Source organism: Nicotiana sylvestris, chromosome 8, assembly GCF_000393655.2.
Source record: "Nicotiana sylvestris chromosome 8, ASM39365v2, whole genome shotgun sequence".
Classification (NCBI taxonomy): Eukaryota; Viridiplantae; Streptophyta; class Magnoliopsida; order Solanales; family Solanaceae; genus Nicotiana; species Nicotiana sylvestris.
The window spans coordinates 168798608-168821723 of NC_091064.1; positions in this window are offsets into that span (position 1 = coordinate 168798608).

The window sequence follows — 23116 nt, forward strand, 5'->3', positions numbered from 1 at the left end:
TCATAATGGAGTACTGAAAGGATAAGCTTATTGTACCAAGTATGAATAATCTTCTACTGGGGGTAAAGTTTATCCATAACGGAGTACTGAAAGGATAAGCTCATTGTACCCGGTATGGATAATCTTCTACCGGGGATAATATTTATCCATAACGGAGTACCGAAAGGATAAGCTTATTATACTGATATGGATAATCTTCTATCGGGGGTAATATTTATCCATAATGGAGTATCGAAAGGATAAGCTTATTATACCTGGTATGGATAATCTTCTACCGGATGTAATGTTTATCCATAACCAGGTACCAAAATGATAAGCTTCTTCAAGAAGTTTATTTTCAATAAAGTACTAAATAGATAAACATATTTACGGCGGAGTCCCATATGGATAAGCTTCTTGAGGAAGCTTATTTACAACGGAGTACTAAATAAACATCCATAATATAATATATCTATAACACTCCCCCTTGGATGTTCATTAAAAGATAATGTGTCTCATTAAAATTTTACTAGGAAAAACCAAGTGGAAAAAAATCCTAGTGAAGGAAAAAGAATACACATATTTAGTAATACGCATTGCTAGGTGTCTTATTAAAAACCTTATAAGGAAAACCCCACGGGAAAAAACCTTAGTAAGAAAAAAAGAGTGTATCGCATATTTTACTCCCTCCCCCCCCCCCGATGAAAACCTTGTTTCAAATATTTGAGTCTCCGCATTCCAATCTTGTATAACATCTTCTCAAAAGTTGAAGTTGGCAAAGATTTAGTGAATAAATCTGCTGGATTATCACTTGACTAGATTTGTTGCACATCAATGTCACAATTTTTCTGAAGGTCGTGTGTGTTGAATAATTTTGGTGAAATGTGTTTCGTTCTATCTCCTTTTATAAATCCTCCCTTCAATTGGGCTATGCATGCAGCATTGTTTTCGTATAAAATTGTGGGTCTTTTCTCATATTCCAAACCACATTTTTCTCGAATAAAATGAATTATTGATCTCAACCATACTCATTCCCTACTTGCTTCATGAATAGCTATTATCTCAGCATGATTTGAAGAAGTAACAACAATAGATTGCTTTGTGGAGCGCCATGATATGACAGTATCTCCATATGTAAACACGTATCCGGTTTGAGATCGAGTTTTATGGGGATCAGATAAATAATTTGCATCTGCATAACCAACAAGATCTGCACTATCTTTGTTAGCATAAAACAAACCCATATCAAGAGTTCCCTTTAAATATCGCAATATATGTTTAATCTCGTTCCAATGTCTTTGTGTAAGAGAAGAACTATATCTTTCTAGTAAATTAACAGAAAATTCTATGTCAGGCCTTGTAGTATTAGCAAGATACATTAGTGCACCAATTGTACTGAGATAGGGTACTTCGGGACCAAGGAGTTCCTCGTCCTCTTCTGGAGGTCGGAACAAATCCTTATTCACTTCAAGTGATCGAACAACCATTGGTGTACTCAATGGGTGCGCTTTGTCCATGTAAAAGCGTTTTAAGACCCTTTCTGTATAGGCAGATTGATGGATAAAGATCTCGTCTGCTAAATGTTCAATTTGCAGACCAAGACAAAGTTTTGTCTTTCCAAGATCTTTCATCTCAAATTCTTTCTTAAGATATTCAATTGCCTTTTGGAGCTCTTCTGGAGTTCCAACAAGATTTATGTCATCAACATAAACAGCAAGTATAACAAATTCTGATGCCATTTTCTTTATAAAAATACATGGACAAATAACATCATTTATGTAACCTTCTTTCAGCAAATATTCACTAAGGCGATTATACCACATGCGCCCAGATTGCTTTAAACCGTACAAAGATCTTTGTAATCTGATTGAATACATTTCCTGAGATTTTGCTTCAGGCATTTTAAATCCTTCAGGGATTTTCATATAAATTTCATTATCAAGTGAACCGTACAGATAAGCTGTAACTACATCCATTAGATGTATTTCAAGCTTTTCATGTAGTGCTAAACTGATGAGATATCGAAATGTTATGGCATCCATAACAGGTGAATATGTTTCATCAAAATCGACTCCAGGTCGTTGTGAGAATCCTTGTGCAACAAGGCGAGCTTTGTATCTTTCAACTTCATTTTTATCATTCCTTTTTCGCACAAAAACCCATTTATGACCAACTGGTTTTATACCAGCAGGTGTTTGGACTACTGGTCCAAAGACCTCTCTTTTAGCAAGTGACTTCAATTCCGATTGAATTGCCTCTTGCCATTTTGGCCAATCAGATCTTTGTCGACATTCTTCGACAGATCGAGGTTCAAGATCCTCACTATCTTGCATAATATTAAGTGCAACATTATATGCAAAAATATTATCCACCACTATTTCAAATCGATTTAAATTAATCCCATCACCGTTCGAACTTATTAAAAGTTCCTCACTCACATGAGCTTCAGGTTCATTGATTTCTTCAGGAATCTCAGAACTAATCAGATTTTGGGTCTCTTCAGGGGATCCCTTCATAGTATCGTTTTGATCATTTGTCGATTTTCTTTTTCGAGGATTTCGATCCTTAGAACCCAAAGGCCTACCACGCTTCAGGCGTGCTTTAGGTTCACTAGCTCTCATGCTAGTAGATGGTCCTACTGGGACATCAATTCGGATAGGCACATTCTCTGCTGGGATATGTGACTTAGTTATCCTTTTCAAATCAGTAAATGCGTCTGGCATTTGATTTGCTATATTCTGTAAATGGATGATCTTCTGGACCTCCTGATTACATATAGGGGTACGGGGATCAAAGTGAGATAATGATGAAACTTTCCACACAATTTCTCTTTTGATTTCCTTTTTCTCTCCCCCTAATTGTGGGAAATTTGTTTCATCAAACCGACAATCTGCAAATCGAGCAGTAAATAAATCTCCTGTCAATGGTTCAAGATAGCGAATAATAGAGGGTGATTCAAACCCAACATATATTCCTATCCTTCTCTGTGGTCCCATCTTACTACGTTGTGGTGGTGCTACTGGCACATATACAGCACATCCGAAAATTCGTAGATGGGCAATATTTGGTTCATGACCAAAAACTAATTGTGATGGAGAATATTTAGATGGATAAGTGATGCTGCATGCAAGATAGCATGGCCCCAAACAGTAGTGGACAATTTTGTTTTCATAAGTAGTGGTCTTGCTATCAATTGTAGGAGTTTAATAAATGACTATGCAAGGCCATTTTGAGTATGAACATAAGCTACAAGATGTTTAACTTTTATCCCAACTGATAGACAATAATCATCAAAAACTTGAGATGAGAATTCTCCAGCATTATCAAGGCGAATAGCCTTTATAGGATAATTTGGGAATTGTGCCCTTAATCGAATTATTTGGGCTAATAGCTTTGCAAACGCCAGGTTGCGAGATGATAGTAGGGACACATGAGACCATCTTGAAGATGCATCTATTAGGATCATAAAATATCTAAACAACTCACTTGGTGGGTGAATAGGTCCACATATATCCCCATATATATGCTCTAAAAAGGCAGGGGATTCAATGCCAACCTTCATTGGTGATGGTCTAATGATAATTTTGCCTTGATAACAAGCATCACAAGAAAATTCGTCATTTGTAAGAATTTTCTGGTTCTTTAATGGATGCTCACTCGAATTTTCAGTAATTCGTCTCTTCATTATTGATCCAGGATGGCCCAAATGGTCATGCCAAAGCACAAAAGTATTTGAATCCGTAAACTTCTTGTTTACGATAGAGTGTGCTTCAACTGTACTAATTTTTGAATAGTATAGGCCAAAAAATAAAGTCGGTAACCTTTCTACAATGCATTTCTGGCCAGAAAAATTCTTTGTAATACAAATATATTCCATGTTCATTTTATCTATTGTCTCAACATGATACCCATTTCGGCGAATATCTATAAAACTCAACAAATTTCTTCGGGATTTGGAGGAGAATAATGCATTGTCTATAATAAGTTTTGTTCCCTTAGACAAAAATATAATGGCTCTTCTGGAGCCTTCAATCAAACTTATATTACCAGAAATTGTTGAAATATTTGCTTTTTCCTTATGCAAATAAGAAAAGTATTTCTGATCCTTGAATATGGCATGAGTTGTTCCACTATCAATAACACAAATATTTTCATGATTTGTCTTTGATCCAAACATAATTTGAGGATTATCCATATTCTTCAAAATGATATAAATAAAATATATTATAGTAAACATCATTATCAAAACATAATTTTTATTTATGTACAACAATTACATAACCATACTATCTATTACAAATAACAAAAATTAAAATATTTACATTTCTACAGATTCACCACCGATTACATGACTTGTTTCTCCTTCTGGAAGTGCAAAGTAATCAGTTACATCTAAATGCATGAAGTCTAAATTATCTTCAGAAATAAAATTTGATTTAGCATTTTTCTCTGTCTTCTTCAAGGAGGCTTGATAAAGCTCAACCAGGTGTTTTGGCGTATGACAGGTACGTGACCAGCGCCATTTTCCTCCACATCTGTAGCATGCATTTTCTGCATTTGGTGCTTGCACCGCTTCATGCTTTTGTTCCTTCCTTTTCCACTGCTGGTGGTGAGGAGGGTTCTTTGGTGCATTATTATTACCATGATTAGAGTTTCTTCCCCGACCATGGTCATGACCACGACTGGGGCCACGACATCTTCCATGTTTAACTTGGTGGAAGTTCGTCTCATTCACTTCAGGGAATGGACAAGACCAATAGGTCGGCTTTCATGGTTTTTCATTAATAGCCCATTATATTGCTCGGCTATTAGAAGATGTGAGATAAGTTCAGAATACATTTTAAATCCATCTCTCGATATTGCTGTTGCAGGAGCATATTCGAGGCGTGAAAAATGATGAAAATTTTCTCCAACATATCATGATTAGTAACATTATCACCACACAATTTCAATTGGGAAATAATTCTGAACATAGCAGAATTATACTCACTTATAGATTTAAAATCTTGTAGCCTTAGATGAGTCCAATCATAACGTGCCTGTGGAAGAACGACCATCTTTAGGTGGTCATATCTATCTTTCAAATTATTCCACAGTATGATTGGATCTTTAATAATAAGATACTTTATTTTCAGGCCCTCATCAAGGTGATGGCGTAGGAATATCATTGTTTTGGCACGGTCTTGGTTTGATGCCTGATTTTTGTCTTTGATAGTGTCTGTCAGACCCATCGCATCAAGATGAATTTCAGCATCAAGCACCCAAGACATGTAGCTTTTGCCCGATATATCCAAGGCTACAAATTCAAGTTTAGAAAGATTTGACATTATTTAGGAAAAGAAAGTTCTTACCTCAGATACTTTCAAAATATTTGCTCGAGATGGCAGAGTCTCGTGCTAATAACGTGTTATAAAATAAAGATTGTAAAGTAATGTCACGACCCGGATTTCCCACCATCGGGTGTCGTGATGGCGCCTACTATCGGAGCTAGGCAAGCCAAATATTTAAAACACCTTTCCTGCTTTCTTTCAAACAATATAATAAACGAGACAAAATTTAAGCGGAAGACTTTAAATCTAAAGCAACTGAGAACCAAAAGTGCGGAAGTTTGAAGCAAAATGCTACCCAGAGTCTGGTGTCACTAGCTCACGGACTATTACAGAATACTACAATCAATGTCTGAAAGGAAAATACATCATGTTTGTCTGATACAAGATAAACAAACGAAAAACATGGAAAGGGACTTCGGCCTGTGAACGACAGCTAGGCTACCTCGAGAGTCCCTGGACTGAAGATAGCTCCCAGAAGTCCTACTGTTGCGGTCCGTAAGCTGCTCCCTGATTTGTGCACAAAAATGCACAGAGTGTAGCATCAGCACAACCGACCTCATGTGCTGGTAAGTGTCTGGCCTAACCCCGGCGAAGTAGTGACGAGGTTGGACAGTACCTACCACAATTAACTTGTACAGATATATACAACAAGTGCAAGAAAACAATAACAAGATAATACAAAGTAAAACTGGGAGGGGACCTACTATCGGGGAGTAACAGATAAAAATGAAATATCGGCGTGCCACACGATCCCTTTTAACAATATATAGGTGGACGGCGTGCCACACGATCCCTATTTCCATATACCACGTGGTAGGCGTACCACCCGTTCCCATTTCATCTTTATCACAGTGCACAATATGTCACCGGCAACGGAGGCCAATAACCAAGTGGACGGCGTGCCACACGATCCCAATTCATATCATATATAAGTGGACGGCGTGCCACACGATCCCATAATATCATATATAAGTGGACGGCGTGCCACACGATCCCATAATATCATATATAAGTGGACGGCGTGCCACACAATCCCATAATATCATATATAAGTGGACGGCGTGCCACACGATCCCATAATATCATATATAAGTGGACGGCGTGCCACACGATCCCATAATATCATATAAGTGGACGGCGTGCCACACGATCCCATAATATAATTTGAAACATCTGATTTTGTAAGGAGAGTCCCATTAGGGGAAATCAACAACATATCACTCTAACCCGGCAAGGGGACAACTAACAGCCCAAAATATCCCGACAAGGGAGAGTATATATATCGGTCTACACATCCCGGCAAGGGAGTAATCACAACACATTCTTTTTTTAAATCCATTCTTCCTCAACTAACACATTCATGTTCGAGCTAACGCTCTAAAAGTACACCAATCACAATTTTACCTCAACCGTTCACATTATATGAAACTCATCAAATAAACAAGGAGCTTGTGTCACATTATTCGAATTAAAAGCAATCAAGACTCACGGTCATGCTAGACTCCGGTGCATAGATAACCGTCACCATGCCTATACACCGTACTCCACATTAGCAAGTAGCAAATATCATCCTAATCCTATTCCCTCAAGCCAAAGTTAGAACAAACACTTACCTCGAATGCTCCAAACTCAACTCACGCTTCTAGTATAGCTTTACCTCTTGATTCCACCACCAATCCGCTCGAATCTAGTCATAAGTTACTTAATCACATTAATAATTACTAAATGAATCACTCCCCATGCATGAAAATAAATTTTACAAGGTTTTTCCCAAAATGGTCAAAAACACCCCCGGACCCACGTGGTCGAAACTCGAGGTTCGGACCAAAACCCGGTTACCCATTCTCCCACGAGTCCAAATATATGATTTGTTTTGAAATATGACCTCAAATTGAGATCCAACTCCTCAATTTGTAGAAAACCTAGGTTCTACCCAAAACACCCAATTTCACCCCTGAAAATCTTTGATTTGAAGTTGAAATTATGTTAAAAGATGTTAGGGGATAAAGAAGTTAAGTTAGAAATCACTTACCAATAGTTTTGGAGAAGAAATGTTGTTTGGAAAATCGCCTCTTAGGTTTTGGGTTTTTGAAAAGTGAAAAATGACTGAGATTTTCCGAACTTGTATACCTTTCTGAGGACCTAGCGCGGACCGCACAAAAATGTGTTGCGGCTGCGCCGAGTGAGAGAAAAATTGGGGCTTCTCTGAACCCTTCCAGCGCGGACCGCACTGTTTTGGTGCGCGACCGCACTGGTTAACCTGAAACCCTAGCCCTCAGACTCAGCCACGCGGACCGCACAGAAATGCATTGCGGTCGCACGGCTCCAGCGCGGACCGCGCAGAAATGACCGCGGCCGCGCTGGTGTCTGCAACACCTGAACCTGCATTTTCTTAAGTCTAAAACCTCTCGGGCCCTACTCAAAACTCACCCGAGTTCTCGGGGCTCCAAACCAAACATACATATGATCTTAAAAATATCTTACGGACTCATTCGTGCGATCAAATCGCCAAAATAACATCATATACATAGGATCAAGCCTCAAAACACATGATTTTTCTCTCAACTTTCATAAAACTCAAATTCTCCACTTTAAGTCCGAAACACGTCATATGACGTCCGTTTTTAGCCAAACTTTACAGATAGTGCTTAAAACATATTTAAGACCTGTACCGGGCGCCGAAATCAAACTACGGGCCCGATACCTATATTTTCTAACTCATTTTCATTTCAAGTTTTCTTAGCATTTTCAGAAAAAAACAATTTCACACAAAAATTCATTTCTCGGGCTTGGGACCTCGGAATTTAATTACAGGCACACGCCCAAGTCCCATATTTTTCTACGGACCCTCCGGGACCGTTGAATCACAGGTCCGGGTCCGTTTACCCAAAATGTTGACCGAAGTCAATATTATGCATATTAATATCAAAATCCATCAAATTGTTTTCACATAATTCACATATTCTAACATAAAAACTTTTCGGCTATGCGCCTGAACTGCGCACGCAAATCGAGGCAACTAAAAGTGAGGTTTTCAAGGTCTCAAAAGCGCGGAACAAGGAAGAACTACGGTGATGACCCTTCGGGTCGTCACATTCTCCACCTCTAAAACAACCGTTCGTCCTCGAACGGACAAAAGAAAGAAGTACCTGAGTCGGGAAATAAATGAGGATAACGGCTCCGCATATCGGACTCGGACTCCCAGGTCGATGCCTCAGGAGGCTGACCTCTCCACTGAACACGCACCGAAGGAAAATTCTTCGACCTCAACTGTCAAACCTGCCGGTCTAGAATAGCCACCGGCTCCTCTTCGTATGACAGATCTTTGTCCAATTGGACAGTGCTGAAATCTAACACGTGCGATGGATCTCTGCGATACTTCCGGAGCATAGATACATGAAACACGGGATGCACAGCTGACAAGCTAGGTGGCAAGGCAAGTCTATAAGCCACCTCTCCCACACGATCAAGAATCTCAAATGGACCGATGAACCTAGGGCTGAGCTTGCCCTTCTTCCCAAATCTCATCACGCCCTTCATAGGCGATACACGGAGCAATACCCGCTCACCAACCATGAAAGCAACATCTCTGACCTTGCGGTCTGCATAACTCTTCTGTCTGGACTGAGCTGTACGAAGTCTATCCTGAATAATCCTGACCTTGTCCAAGGCCTCCTGAACCAGATCCGTACCCAATAATCGAGCCTCTCCCGGCTCAAACCATCCAACTGGAGACCGACATCGCCTACCATACAACGCCTCATACGGAGCCATCTGAATGTTGGACTGGTAGCTGTTGTTGTAGGCAAACTCTGCTAAAGGCAAAAACTAGTCCCACGAGCCTCCAAAATCAATGACACAGGCTCAGAGCATGTCCTCAAGAATCTGAATAGTCCTCTCGGACTGACCGTCCGTCTAGGGATGAAATTTTGTATTCAACTCAACCTGGGTGCCCAACTCTCGCTGAACCGCTCTCCAGAAATGCGAGGTAAACTGCGTACCCCAATCTGAAATGATAGATAGTGGCACCCCATGAAGGCGAACAATCTCCCTGATATAAATATCGGCTAACCTTTCGGGCGAATAGGTGGCTGCAACAAGAACAAAATGCGCTGACTTGGTCAGCCTATCAACAATGACCCAAACTGCATCAAACTTTTTCCGAGTCATTGGAAGCCCAGTAACGAAATCCATCGTAATCCTCTCCCACTTCCACTCGGGAAGTGCAATCCTCTGAAATAGACCACCAGGTCTTTGATGCTCGTACTTAACCTGCTAACAATTCAAACACCGAGCCACATGCACAACGATGTCTTTCTTCATCTTACGCCACCAATAGTGCTGCCTCAGATCCTGATACATCTTCGCGGCGCCCGGGTGAATAGAATACCGAGAACTGTGGGCCTCCGCTAAGATCAACTCTCGAATCCCATCAACATTGGGCACACAAACTCGCCCCTGCAATCTCAATACACCATCATCATCTAAGGTTACTTTCTTGGCACCTCCACGCTGCACCGTGTCTCTCAAGACACACAAATGGGGATCCTCAAACTGCCGCTCGCGGATACGCTTTAATAGTGAGGAACGAGTAACTGTGCAAACTAACACTCTGCTAGGCTCAGAAATATCCAACCTCACAAGACGATTGGCCAAGGTCTGAATATCCAAAGCAAGCGATCTCTGGCTGACTGGAATATAAGCAAGACTACCCATGCTGGCAGACTTCCTGCTCAATGCATCGGCCACCACATTGGCCTTCCCCGGGTGGTATAAGATAGTAACATCATAATCCTTTAGCAACTCTAACCACCTCCTCTACCTCAAATTCAACTCTTTCTGCTTGAACAGATACTGAAGACTCTTGTGATCAGTGTAAACCTCACATGTCACGCCATATAAGTAATGCCTCCAGATCTTCAAGGCATGAACAATGGCTGCCAACTCTAGATCATGAACCGGATAATTCTTCTCGTGGATCTTCAACTGCCTCGAAGCATAGGCAATGACTTTGCCTTCCTGCGTCAACACTGCACCAAGCCCAATACGAGACGCATCACAATAGACCGTATATGGCCCTGAACCTATGGCCAAAACCAATACCGGTGCCGTAGTCAGAGTCGTCTTGAGCTTCTGAAAGCTCGCCTCACACTCGTCCGACCACCTGAACTGGGCACCCTTCTGGGTCAATCTGGTCATAGGGGCTGCAATGGATGAAAACCCCTCCACGAACCGACGATAGTAACCTGCTAACCCCAGGAAACTCCGAATCTCCGCAGCTGAAGCTGGTCGAGGCCAGTTCTTGACTGCCTCTATCTTCTTTGGGTCTACCTGAATGCTGTTGATACGACATGACCCAGGAATGCGACCGAACTCAACCAAAACTCGCACTTTGAGAACTTAGCATACAACTGAACGCTTCAGGGTCTGAAGAACCACTCTGAGGTGCTGCTCATGCTCCTCCTGACTGCGAGAGTATATCAGAATATCGTCAATGAAAACAATCATGAACCAATCCAGATAGGGCCTGAACACTCGGTTCATCAATTCCATAAATGCTGTTGGGGCATTGGTCAACCCAAATGACATGACCAAAAAACTCATAATGCCCATACCGAGTACGAAATGCTGTCTTAGGGACATCAGACGCCCTAATCCTCAGCTGATGATAACCAGATCTCAAATTTATCTTCGAGAACACCCTCGCACCCTGAAGCTGGTCGAATAAATCATCAATCATCGGCAGTGGATACTTATTCTTAATTGTAACCTTGTTCAATTGCCGGTAATCGATGCACATTCTCATCGAACCATCCTTTTTCTTAACAAACAACACCGGCGCACCCCAAGGCAAAACACTAGGTCTAATGAAACCTTTCTCAAGCAAATCCTGCAGCTGTTCCTTTAATTCTTTCAACTCTGGCGGGGCCATACGATATGGCGGGATAGAAATGGGCTGAGTGCCCGGGGCCAAATCAATACAAAAGTCGATATCCCTGTCGGGCGGCATACCCGACAAGTCTAAAGGGAAAACCTCAGGAAACTCCCGAACAACGGGCACAGAATCAATAGAAGGGGCCTCCGCGCTAGAATCGCGAATATACGCCAAGTAGGCCAAACATCCCTTCTCGACCATACGCTGAGCTTTCACATACAAGATAACACTGCGGGTACAATGACCAGAAGTCCCTCTCCACTCTAAACGGGGTAAATCCGGTAAGGCTAAGGTCACGGTCTTGGCATAGCAATCCAAGATAGCATGGTACGGGGATAACCAATCCATCCCCAATATAACATCGAAGTCGACCATGTCCAAAAGCAACAAATCAACACGGGTCTCAAGACCCCCAAACACTACGATACAAGAACGATGAACTTGGTCGACCACAATAGAATCACCCACCGGTGTTGACACATAAACAGGAATACTCAACGAGTCACTAGGCATAACCAAATAGGGTGCAAAATAGGACGACACATATGAATACGTAGATCCGGGATCAAATAGCACAGAATCATCCCTATCACAAACCAGAATAGTACATGTAATCACAGCATCTGATGACTCAGCCTCTGGCCTGGCTGGCAAAGCATAACAACGGGGCTGGGCCCCACCTCCCTAAATCATATCCCTGGGACGATCTGCTACTGCCTGACCCCTACCTCTAGCGGTCTGAGCTCCACCTCTAAGACCTCTACCTCCACCTCTATGTCCTCTACCCCCGCCTCTAGCTGGCTGGGCAGGCTGTGGGGCAACTGGTGCCTAGATCATCAGGCGAGGACCTTGCTGCGGCGAGCTGCTGGAAACTCGAGGGCAATATCTGGCAATGTGACTCACATCGCCGCAAGTATAACAAGCCCTCGGCTGCTGAGAATAACAAAGTGGTGGTGTACTGATAGGTGTTGATGGTGAACTAAAGATCTGCTGGTCAGAATACTGCGGCTGAGAACCACGACCACCTGGTGTACCATGAGAAGCCTGGAGAGCTGACTGAAAGGGCCTCGAAGGATAGCCTCTACCATAAGAATCCCTACGTCCAGATGAGGTACCACTGAATCTACCAGAATGGCGGGGCCTCTTATCAGACCTATGACCACCTCCCTGAGCAAGTGCCATCTCTATCCGGCGGGCACCATCTGCCGCCTCCTAAAATGAAATCTCACTACCGGCACTCATGGTCATCTGAACACGGATCGGCTGGGCCAACCCATCAATAAACCTCCGCACCCTCTCTCTTTCGGTAGGGAGTATCACAATGGCATGACGAGCAAGATCAATGAACCGGGTCTCATACTGGGTGACCGTCATAGGACCCTGCTGGAGACGCTCAAACTGCCAGCGAAGAGCATCTCGCTAAGTAACTAGGAGAAACTTCCCCAGAAATAACTCTAAAAACTGGTCCCAGGTCAATGATGGTGACTCTGCTGGCCTGGCTAAACAGAAATCCCTCCACCAAGTCTTGGCGGATCCTGCCAGGCGAAAAGTGGCAAAGTCGACCCCATTGGTCTCTACAATGCCCATAGTCTGTAGAACCTCATGACAGCTGAATATGAAATCCTGAGCATCCTCTAAGGGGGTGCCACTATATGGGGTTGTGAAAAGCTTGGTGAAATGATCAAGCCTCCACAAAGCATCCACGGACATAGCAGCACCATCAGTGGACTGAGCCACAATACCTGGTTGGGCTGCCACAGCTGGCTGAACTGCCACGGCTGGTTGAACTGCTGGAACCTGAGCCTGAGGAGCTACCGGCTCTAGAGTACGAGTATCGGGAGTCTGAACTCCTCCCCAAGCCTGAGATGTGGCTGGAGCTACGGGAAGCAAACCCGCTCTAGAAATGCACTCCATAAAGCTTACCAGTCAGACCAAAGTGTCCTGAAGCACTAGAGTGGCTATGAAACCCTCTGGGACCTAAGCTGGGCCCACTGGAATAGCTGGGGCCGGAACCTCCTCCTCAAAATCGACCTGAGGCTCCGTCACTGGAAATGCTGCTCGGGGCTGAGCTCTGCCCCGGCCTCGACCTCTGGCACGGCCTCGGCCTTGCCCTCTGCCCCTAATAGGGGCTACTGCTGGGGGCTCAGGCTGTTGCACGGTAGAAGAGGAAGCACGTGTCCTCGCCATCTGCGAAAGAACAGAGTGGAAAGACAATCAGTACTTGAGAAACAGAATCGCACGACAAGAATGAACAAGGTGAAGTTTTCCTAACTCAGTAGCCTCTGCGGGATAAATACAGACGTCTCCGTACCGATCCCTCAGACTCTACTGAGCTTGTCCGTGAGTTGTGAGACCTAAGTAACTTAGTGCTCTGATACCAACTTGTCACGACCCGGATTTCCCACCATCGGGTGTCGTGATGGCGCCTACTATCGGAGCTAGGCAAGCCAAATATTTAAAACACATTTCCTGCTTTCTTTCAAACAATATAATAAACGAGAAAAAATTTAAGCGGAAGACTTTAAATCTAAAGCAACTGAGAACCAAAAGCACAGAAGTTTGAAGCAAAATGCTACCCAGAGTCTGGTGTCACTAGCTCACGGACTACTACAGAATACTACAATCAATGTCTGAAAGGAAAATACATCATGTTTGTCTGATACAAGATAAAAAAACAAAAAACATGGAAAGGGACTTCAGCCTGCAAACTCCAGCTAGGCTACCTCGAAAGTCCCTGGACTGAAGATAGCTCCCAGAAGTCCTACTGTTGCGGTCCATAAGCTGCTCCCTGATCTGTGCACAAAAATGCACAGAGTGTAGCATCAGCACAACCGACCCCATGTGCTGGTAAGTGTCTGGCCTAACCCTGGCGAAGTAGTGACGAGGCTAGACAGTACCTACCACAATTAACCTGTACAGATATATACAACAAGTGCAAGAAAACAATAACAAGATAATACAAAGTAAAACTGGGAGGGGACCTGCTATCGGGGAGTAACAGATAAAAATGAAATATCGGAATAAACAGAAGAAAGATTTCCATGATACATATATATATCCACACGATCCATATTTCCATATACCACGTGGTAGGCGTACCACCCGTTCCCATTTCATCTTTATCACAGTGCACAATATGTCACCGGCAACGGAGGCCAATAACCAAGTGGACGGCGTGCCACACGATCCCCATAATATCATATATAAGTGGACGGCGTGCCACACGATCCCATAATATCATATATAAGTGGACGACATGCCACACGATCCCATAATATCATATATAAGTGGACGGCGTGCCACACGATCCCATAGTATCATATATAAGTGGACGACGTGCCACACGATCCCATAATATCATATATAAGTGGACGGTGTGCCACACGATCCCATAATATAATTTGAAACATCTGATTTTGTAAGGAGAGTCCCATTAGGGGAAATCAACAACATATCACTCTAACCCGTCAAGGGGACAACTAACAGCCCAAAATATCCCGACAAAGGATAGTATATATATCAGTCTACACATCCCGGCAAGGGAGTAATCACAACACATTCTCTTTTTAAATCCATTCTTCCTCAACTAACACATTCATGTTCGAGCTAACGCTCCAAAAGTACACCAATCACAATTTTACCTCAACCGTTCACATTATATGAAACTCATCAAATAAACAAGGAGCTTGTGTCACATTATTCGAATTAAAAGCAATCAAGACTCACGGTCATGCTAGACTCCGGTGCATAGATAACCGTCACCATGCCTATACACCGTACTCCACATTAGCAAGTAGCAAATATCATCCTAATCCTATTCCCTCAAGCCAAAGTTAGAACAAACACTTACCTCGAATGCTCCAAACTCAACTCACGCTTCTAGTATAGCTTTACCTCTTGATTCCACCACCAATCCGCTCGAATCTAGTCATAAGTTACTTAATCACATTAATAATTACTAAATGAATCACTCCCCATGCATGAAAATAAATTTTACAAGGTTTTTCCCAAAATGGTCAAAAACACCCCCGGACCCACGTGGTCGAAACTCGAGGTTCGGACCAAAACCCGGTTACCCATTCTCCCACGAGTCCAAATATATGATTTGTTTTGAAATCGGACCTAAAATTGAGGTCCAACTCCTCAATTTGTAGAAAATCTAGGTTCTACCCAAAACACCCAATTTCACCCCTGAAAATCTTTGATTTGAAGTTGAAATTATGTTAAAAGATGTTAAGGGATAAAGAAGTTAAGTTAGAAATCACTTACCAATCGTTTTGGAGAAGAAAAGTTGTTTGGAAAATCGCCTCTTAGGTTTTGGGTTTTTGAAAAGTGAAAAATGACTGAGATTTTCCGAACTTGTATACCTTTCTGAGGACCTGGCGCGGACCGCACAAAAATGTGTTGCGGCCGCGCCGAGTGGGAGAAAAATTGGGGCTTCTCTGAACCCTTCCAGCGCGGACCGCACTGTTTTGGTGCGCGGCCGCGCTGGTTGACCTGAAACCCTAGCCCTCAGACTCAGCCACGCGGACCGCACAGAAAGGCATCGCGGCCGCGCGGCTCCAGCGCGGACCGCGCGGAAATGACCGCGGCCACGCTGGTGTCTGCAACACCTGAACCTGCATTTTCTTAAGTCTAAAACCTCCCGGGCCCTACTCAAAACTCACTCGAGCTCTCGGGGCTCCAAACCAAACATACATATGATCTTAAAAACATCTTACAGACTCATTCGTGCGATCAAATCGCCAAAATAACATCATATACATAGGATCTAGCCTCAAAACACATGATTTTTCTCTCAACTTTCATAAAACTCAAATTCTCGACTTTAAGTCTGAAACACGTCATATGACGTCCGTTTTCAGCCAAACTTTACAGATAGTGCTTAAAACATATTCAAGTTTTCTTATCATTTTCAGAAAAAAACAATTTCACACAAAAATTCATTTCTCGGGCTTGGGACCTTGGAATTTAATTCTGGGCACACGCCCAAGTCCCATATTTTTCTACGGACCCTCCGGGACCGTTGAATTACAGGTCCGGGTCCGTTTACCCAAAATATTGACCGAAGGCAATATTATGCATATTAATATCAAAATCCATCAAATTGTTTTCACATAATTCACATATTCTAACATAAAAACTTTCCGGCTATGCGCCCGAACTACGCACGCAAATCGATGCAACTAAAAGCGAGGTTTTCAAGGCCTCGAAAGCGCGGAACAAGGAAGAACTACGGTGATGACCCTTCGGGTCGTCACAAGTAAAGACAAGTATAGAGAGAAACTGATATATAATTCGAATTCAAACTGATGTACATAATAAATTGAAATCTCTTATATTTATAGAAGAAAGGAAGTTGTTGTGTAAGCTGTTACTATACCAGATATAGATAATCTTCTACTGAGAGTAATGTTTATCCAAAACGGAGTACTGAAATGATAAGCTCATTGTACCAGGTATGGGTAATCCTCTAACGAGGGTAATGTTTATCCATAACGGAGTACTAAAAGGATAAGCTCATTGTACCCGTATGGATAATCTTCTACCGGGGGTAATTTTTATCCATAACGGAGTATCGAAAGGATAAGCTTATTATACTGGTATGGATAATCTTCTATCGGGAGTAATGTTTATCCATAACGGAGTATCGAAAGGATAAGTTTATTATACCCGGTATGGATAATCTTCTACCAGAGGTAATGTTTATCCATAACCGGGTACCGAAGTGATAAGCTTCTTCAGAAAGTTTATTTCAATAGAGTACTAAATAGATAAACATATTTACGGCGGAGTCCCATATGAATAAACTTCTTCAGGAAAAATTATTTACAACGGAGTACTAAATGAACATCCATAATATAATATATTTATAACAAAAGGCTAGATTTACCCTTACTTATATCGGTTCTAGTGCTTCCTCTTGATTTTAATTTTGAAGATTTTTTCTGACTATGAGGAGTATCCGATTTAACCAGAAACTAGATTTAGATTCATTTCCGGATCTTTGGCTTATGTCATGTGCTCCAAATTTAACTAAATTTTTTTTTTGGCAAAATACCTTACCACCCTCCTATACTTGACACGCATTATTAGTTACCGCCTTAAACTATTCGTGGTCTTAATTATCCCCCTCAACTTGATATTTTGAAAGTCATTACCCCCCTAGACGCTGATGCAACAAAAAGTGTGGGTGCACTCGCCTGCCACATGGACTTTTTTTTTTATATATATGGCATTTTTTTGAAAAATAAAATTATTTTTACCTTTTTAAATATGTTACTTTTTTAGATAATTTTTCTCGAATACAATTTATAATAAAACTTAGATAAAACTACATTATTTATGCTAATGTTTTATTTGGCTAAAAATAATAATGTTTTAATTAATCTTTTTTTTTGAATTTGACCTGAAAATAAAGATTTATACAATTGAAATAAATAGTCAAGGCATCTAAAAAATTATAAAAATACATAGTTTGAAGTTAATTATTTTGGATATAAATTTTTATATAGCTCTAAATTATGATGCTCTAAAAATATACTTTTTACAGATTTTACCTGAAAAAGTAAAAATGCACAGTTGAAATAAATAGTCATTGCATCAAAAGAAGAAATAAAAAGAGTGTACAATTGCAAGAAATAGCTTATTATTTCTAACATACTTATTGCTCTAAAAATGTATCCATAGAGTAAGTTATTTCTTGCAATTGTACACTCTTTCTATTTCTTCTTTTGATGCAATGAATATTTGTTTCAACTGTGTATTTTTACTTGTTTCAGGTAAAATCTGTATATATATATATATATATATATATATATATATATATATATATATATATATATACACACACACATATATATATCTATATAACAAATTATAGCCAAAATATTAATTTCAAACTATGTATTTTTATAACTTTTTAGATGCCTTGACTATTTATTTCAATTATATAAATCTTTATTTTTAGTTCAAATTCAAAAAAAGATTAACTAAAACTTTATTATTTTTAGCCAAATAAAAAAATTTAGTATAAATAATGTAGTTCTATCCAAGGTTTATTATAAATTGTATTCGAGAAAAATTATCTAAAAAGGTAACATACTTAAAAAGGTAAAAATATATTTTATTTTTCAAAAAAATGCCACATATACAAAAAAAATCCACGTGGCAAGCGAGTGCACCCACACTTTTTGTTGCATCAGCGTCCAGGGGGTAATGACTCTCAAAAAGGCAAGTTAAGGGGGGTAATTAAGATCATGAATAGTTTAAGGTTGTAACTAATAATCCGTATCAAGTTTAGGGGGTGATAAGGTATTTTGCCTTTTTTTACCAATATCCGCTTCTCACTCAACAAACTAATGAAAATGCTTTCCCTTTGTGTGAGCCTTTTTAACAATGAGATATGGATCAAATTTGGAGTCAATTACTCAAATGGTCACTCAACTATCTCAAATTATCTCCTAAAGTCACTTTTCTTTCGTTTGCAACAACAAAGTCACTGAACTATGCCTATTGCACTCAGAAGGTCACTCAACTAGATTTTCCAAATTTTGGATTGCCAAATACCTATTTTACCCTCTAAATTATAAATATTTATCTTCTTTTATTTTTTTTTAACTTTTTAATATTATGTTTTTTCCTTTTTAATTTATATTATGGACTTACTTATAGAATAAATAAATATTATTTATAAATTTAAAAATAAATAAAAAGTATTTAAGCATCTATAATGCTAGAATAACAAAATAATGAGAATAATAAAAAAATAATTGGAATAATTTGTTCGTAATAATAATTTTAGTATTAACAACAAAAATTTAAAAATTTATTTACATAATTCAGAAAATAAAGATTGTAAAATATATATTCCATGCACGTAATATAAAAATAATTATTTAAATAAAAGTATTTATTATAATATACATTATATATTCTCGAAAATTATGCTCAATTATATTATATATATTCCATACACAACTTAATATAACATATTTTACCCTATACAGATAATCCACTTGCTTTCCGGTAACATAACTTTGTATTGTCGAAAATTTGGTAGAAACATAGTAATATAATTGAGCATAATTTTCAAGAATATATAATGTATATTATAAAAATACCTTTATTTAAATAATTATTTTTATATTACATGCATGGAATATATATTTTAATAACCTTTATTTTCTTTCATTCTGAATTGTGTAAATAAATTTTTGAATTTTTGTTGTTAATACTACAATTATTATTACTAACAAATTATTCTAATTAATTTTTTTACTATTCTCATTATTTTGTTATTCCAGCATTATATATGCTTAAATACTTTTTATTTTTTTAATTTATATAATATTTATATATTCAATAGGTAAGTCCATAATATAAATTAAAAGAGGGAAATTATGATATTAAAAAGTTTTAAAAAATAAAAAGAAGATAAATGTTTATAATTTAGAGGGTAAAATAGGTATTTGGCAATCCAAAATTTAGAAAATCTATTCGAGTGACCTTCTGAGTACAATAGGCATAGTTTAGTAACTTTGTTGTTACAAATGAAAATAAAGTAACTTTAGGAGTTATTTGAGATATTTCAGTGACCATTTGAGTAATGAACTCTCAAATTTGTCATTGAACTATGCTAAATAGTTCAAATTTACCCCTAAACTTTGAAGAACGAGGTTATTATTCATGTTTACCCATAAAAGTGTATAGTTGAATTTGTAATGTGGTTTATAGACAAACGATTTGATCCCAAAATGATAAATAAATTAAATAAAATGCAAAACTTAGTATTGAAATCGAGATAAGACAGCAAATAGCTTGGTTCCGGGAGTAGAGCTTCCGAAGGCAGTAATAAGAATATCAATAGACAAGAAATAAAGTGTTATTGAGCTTTTGAATAATATGTAGCATAAGTTTATCAAAAAATTCGTATCCTTTACAATGGCTATTGAAGTCATTATTTATAGGGAACAAGGTCCTAGGATCAAGTTCCTTGTAAATAACAATTATGAAGCCATTGATGAATGCGTAACGACAGGCTATAAATGCCAAAATTCTTTATAACGGATTGTGTATTTAATACTAAAGAATACTCTTCATTGAATGTCATCGAGTGACAAACATTTGTTTGTCTTTATTAGCAATATTCCTTTCGGGGTCTTCCCGGTGCCAACCGAAGCTGCTGTCCCGGATCTTGGTTTCTACTTGCCTCGATTTCCGTCTGTCTCCGGTTCCACGTGTTGCTCTATTATTCGAGTACTTAATACGAACTGATTTTACCCTATACATATAGTCCCCTAGTTTTCCGGTGGCACATCTTTGTGTCATCGGGAAGTTGGTGAAGATACCTTTCTTGGTGGGAAATTTTCTGATCCCCTCTGAAAGCTTATGACGCGTGATTAGACGTACGTCTCTCCGTATTTAATACTCTGAACACGCGTCACTCTACGATTTTCCAATACTTTGGTCGATTCTCGAGGTAATCATGACACGATTTTAGCCGCATATTCCTTTACTTATACGCCTCATTCTTCTTCTTTTACACTTCCCAGTTTTTCAAAACTCTCTCAACTTCTTTGCATTTAACTCTTTCTTGTGTTTAATCTTCTTCTTCAAAGAACGCTTATTACCTTATGCTAACTATGACTTCCTCCTCCAAGAACTCAAGTTCTCTAGAAAAACAAAGAAAGCACTGATGATGCTACCCCTCCTACGGTGAGCAGCATCATTCCCAGAAGGTTTAGTACAGTCAAGGATTTCAAAGAGATATTTCCTTCTACAAACCCTCGTACATGGGTTGTTGGCGTGCACCCTTCTTTCGTTCATCCTTCAAGTATTGCTGATATTGTGGTTGCTATGACTTGAACATCGTTGCTCCCGATCTGATGGAGAGAGTAACTTTCCCTCAAAAGGGTTTTACGTACGTTTATGCGTACCCCTTCACTTTGGGTCTATTCTCATTGAATGAGGGACTTGACCTCTTAATCTTGGAGTTCTGCCACCACTATCAAGTATGCTTGGCACAAGTGAGCCCCTCTGCATGACAGACGGTAGCCTATCTATGGTGGCTGTGCCAGGAGATGGGGGAAGAGCTCTCCTTGGCTCACATGATGAACCTCTACTCCCCCAAGATTTTCCGTGGGGGAGTAATAAATTTTAGCAAACGTGGCCACCATGTTTTTCTCACCCGCATGGATACTGACAACTACCGTGGATGGATGGAGCAGTTCGTTGTAGTTTTCATCAGGGATATTAATCTCAGCCCACAACTCCATCTTTCCTTGTGTCATGGACTCATACGCGTAAGTTCAATGTTTGTCTTTTCTCTAATAAAAGGTCATTTCATGATGTTACCGATCCTTCTCTTTCCATTATTTTAGCAACTCGGTGGAAACCACCAAGGGTTGAAGGCTTGGACCAGTGGGTTCAGAAGATTCTGAATATTATCACGCCTGAAACTTGCCGGTGGAAAAAACTGGCCCTCAAATACGGGTGGAAGGCCAAAAATCATGGTAAATTGATTTGTGAAACTAATCTTGTCTTTACCTCATTTTCGTGTATAAGAAAGTTAGTTAACCTTTTTTTCCCGTTGAATTCCAGTCTTCCGCAGGGCTATGTTACAGTCCCCCATGAGGACATTTTGGTTGATCCCGTAGAGGCTGCAAGGTTACTGAATGAGGACTTCACCCGAACAGGGGCCATCGGATCAACTTCCCGTGCAAGTGCTTCCTCTCGGAGTTCCTGACCGGAGATCAAGCAATCAAAAAGGCGATACTCCTCCTCGGCCGAGGGCAAAAGTAAAAAGGTGAAGAGCAACGTGCCCGAGCCAGCTGTAGCTACTATGGTGATAGAAGATGATGGGGAAGCCAATGATGAATGGGCTTCCCTACAGAGGAGATAACGACCTTCATCGGCTCAGTAGAATGCTCAATCTGAAGAGATTATAACACCAAGCGAGGACGATGTCCAAGCGCTCTGGTGAGAGTGTGATATGGTGGAGAATGCCAATTCTCTTCCGAGTCCCATTCACTGTTCTCGGTACTATGAGGCTGAGTATCGGGCCTATTCCATCTTCGGTTGATGAGAAACCTACAACCAACGCTGCCTTTGCCACAGCTGCTTCTCAACCCACAATACTGTCAGCTTCATCTCCTTCCACGCTGGTCATACCTTTGTCACCAGTAACTACTACATCACCCCTACTGGCCGCCGACACCTGGGAGGAGGATATCCCCCTCCTCAATCCCATTCCATGGGAATTTGTGGCACAACTGATCACGCCCAACTACGCCTTATAAAAAGGACTAAGCGGTCGTTGCAAATATATTCCGATCAATAAGTCCGGAGTCGAATCCCACAGGAAATTAACCTATAAACACAGCTACTGGATTCACATAGATTCACGTAATCAATATTCAGAAATATTTACGTAACAAATTGGACGTTTACTACTAAATACTACGTAATGTAAATGCAACAAATAATAACTAACTATGAACAAGTTGTAGACAAGAATTAGAATGATCTAGGATTGTGATTTCTCCTATTGTTGGAATCTTTTCCGCTACGTCTTCTATAAATTTGCCTAAGTCTTCTCTATCGATCATGAGTACTCTGACTGTCATAACTCTCCCCAATAATTACCACAATATACTAGACATATTCTCTCGAATTACGCTAGCTGGCTTTAAATACAACTCATTCAGATCGCACCAAGGTTTCGTTATCCCTAATCCCACCTTAAACCCTTCGTATTGATCCCTCATATACGTTAGGAGTGATGTTGTTCAACAACTACCTAAATATTCACTCTCTCCCGAGTAATACATACTAAAAGGCACGATTAATTGAGGTACCTCCAATCAACAAC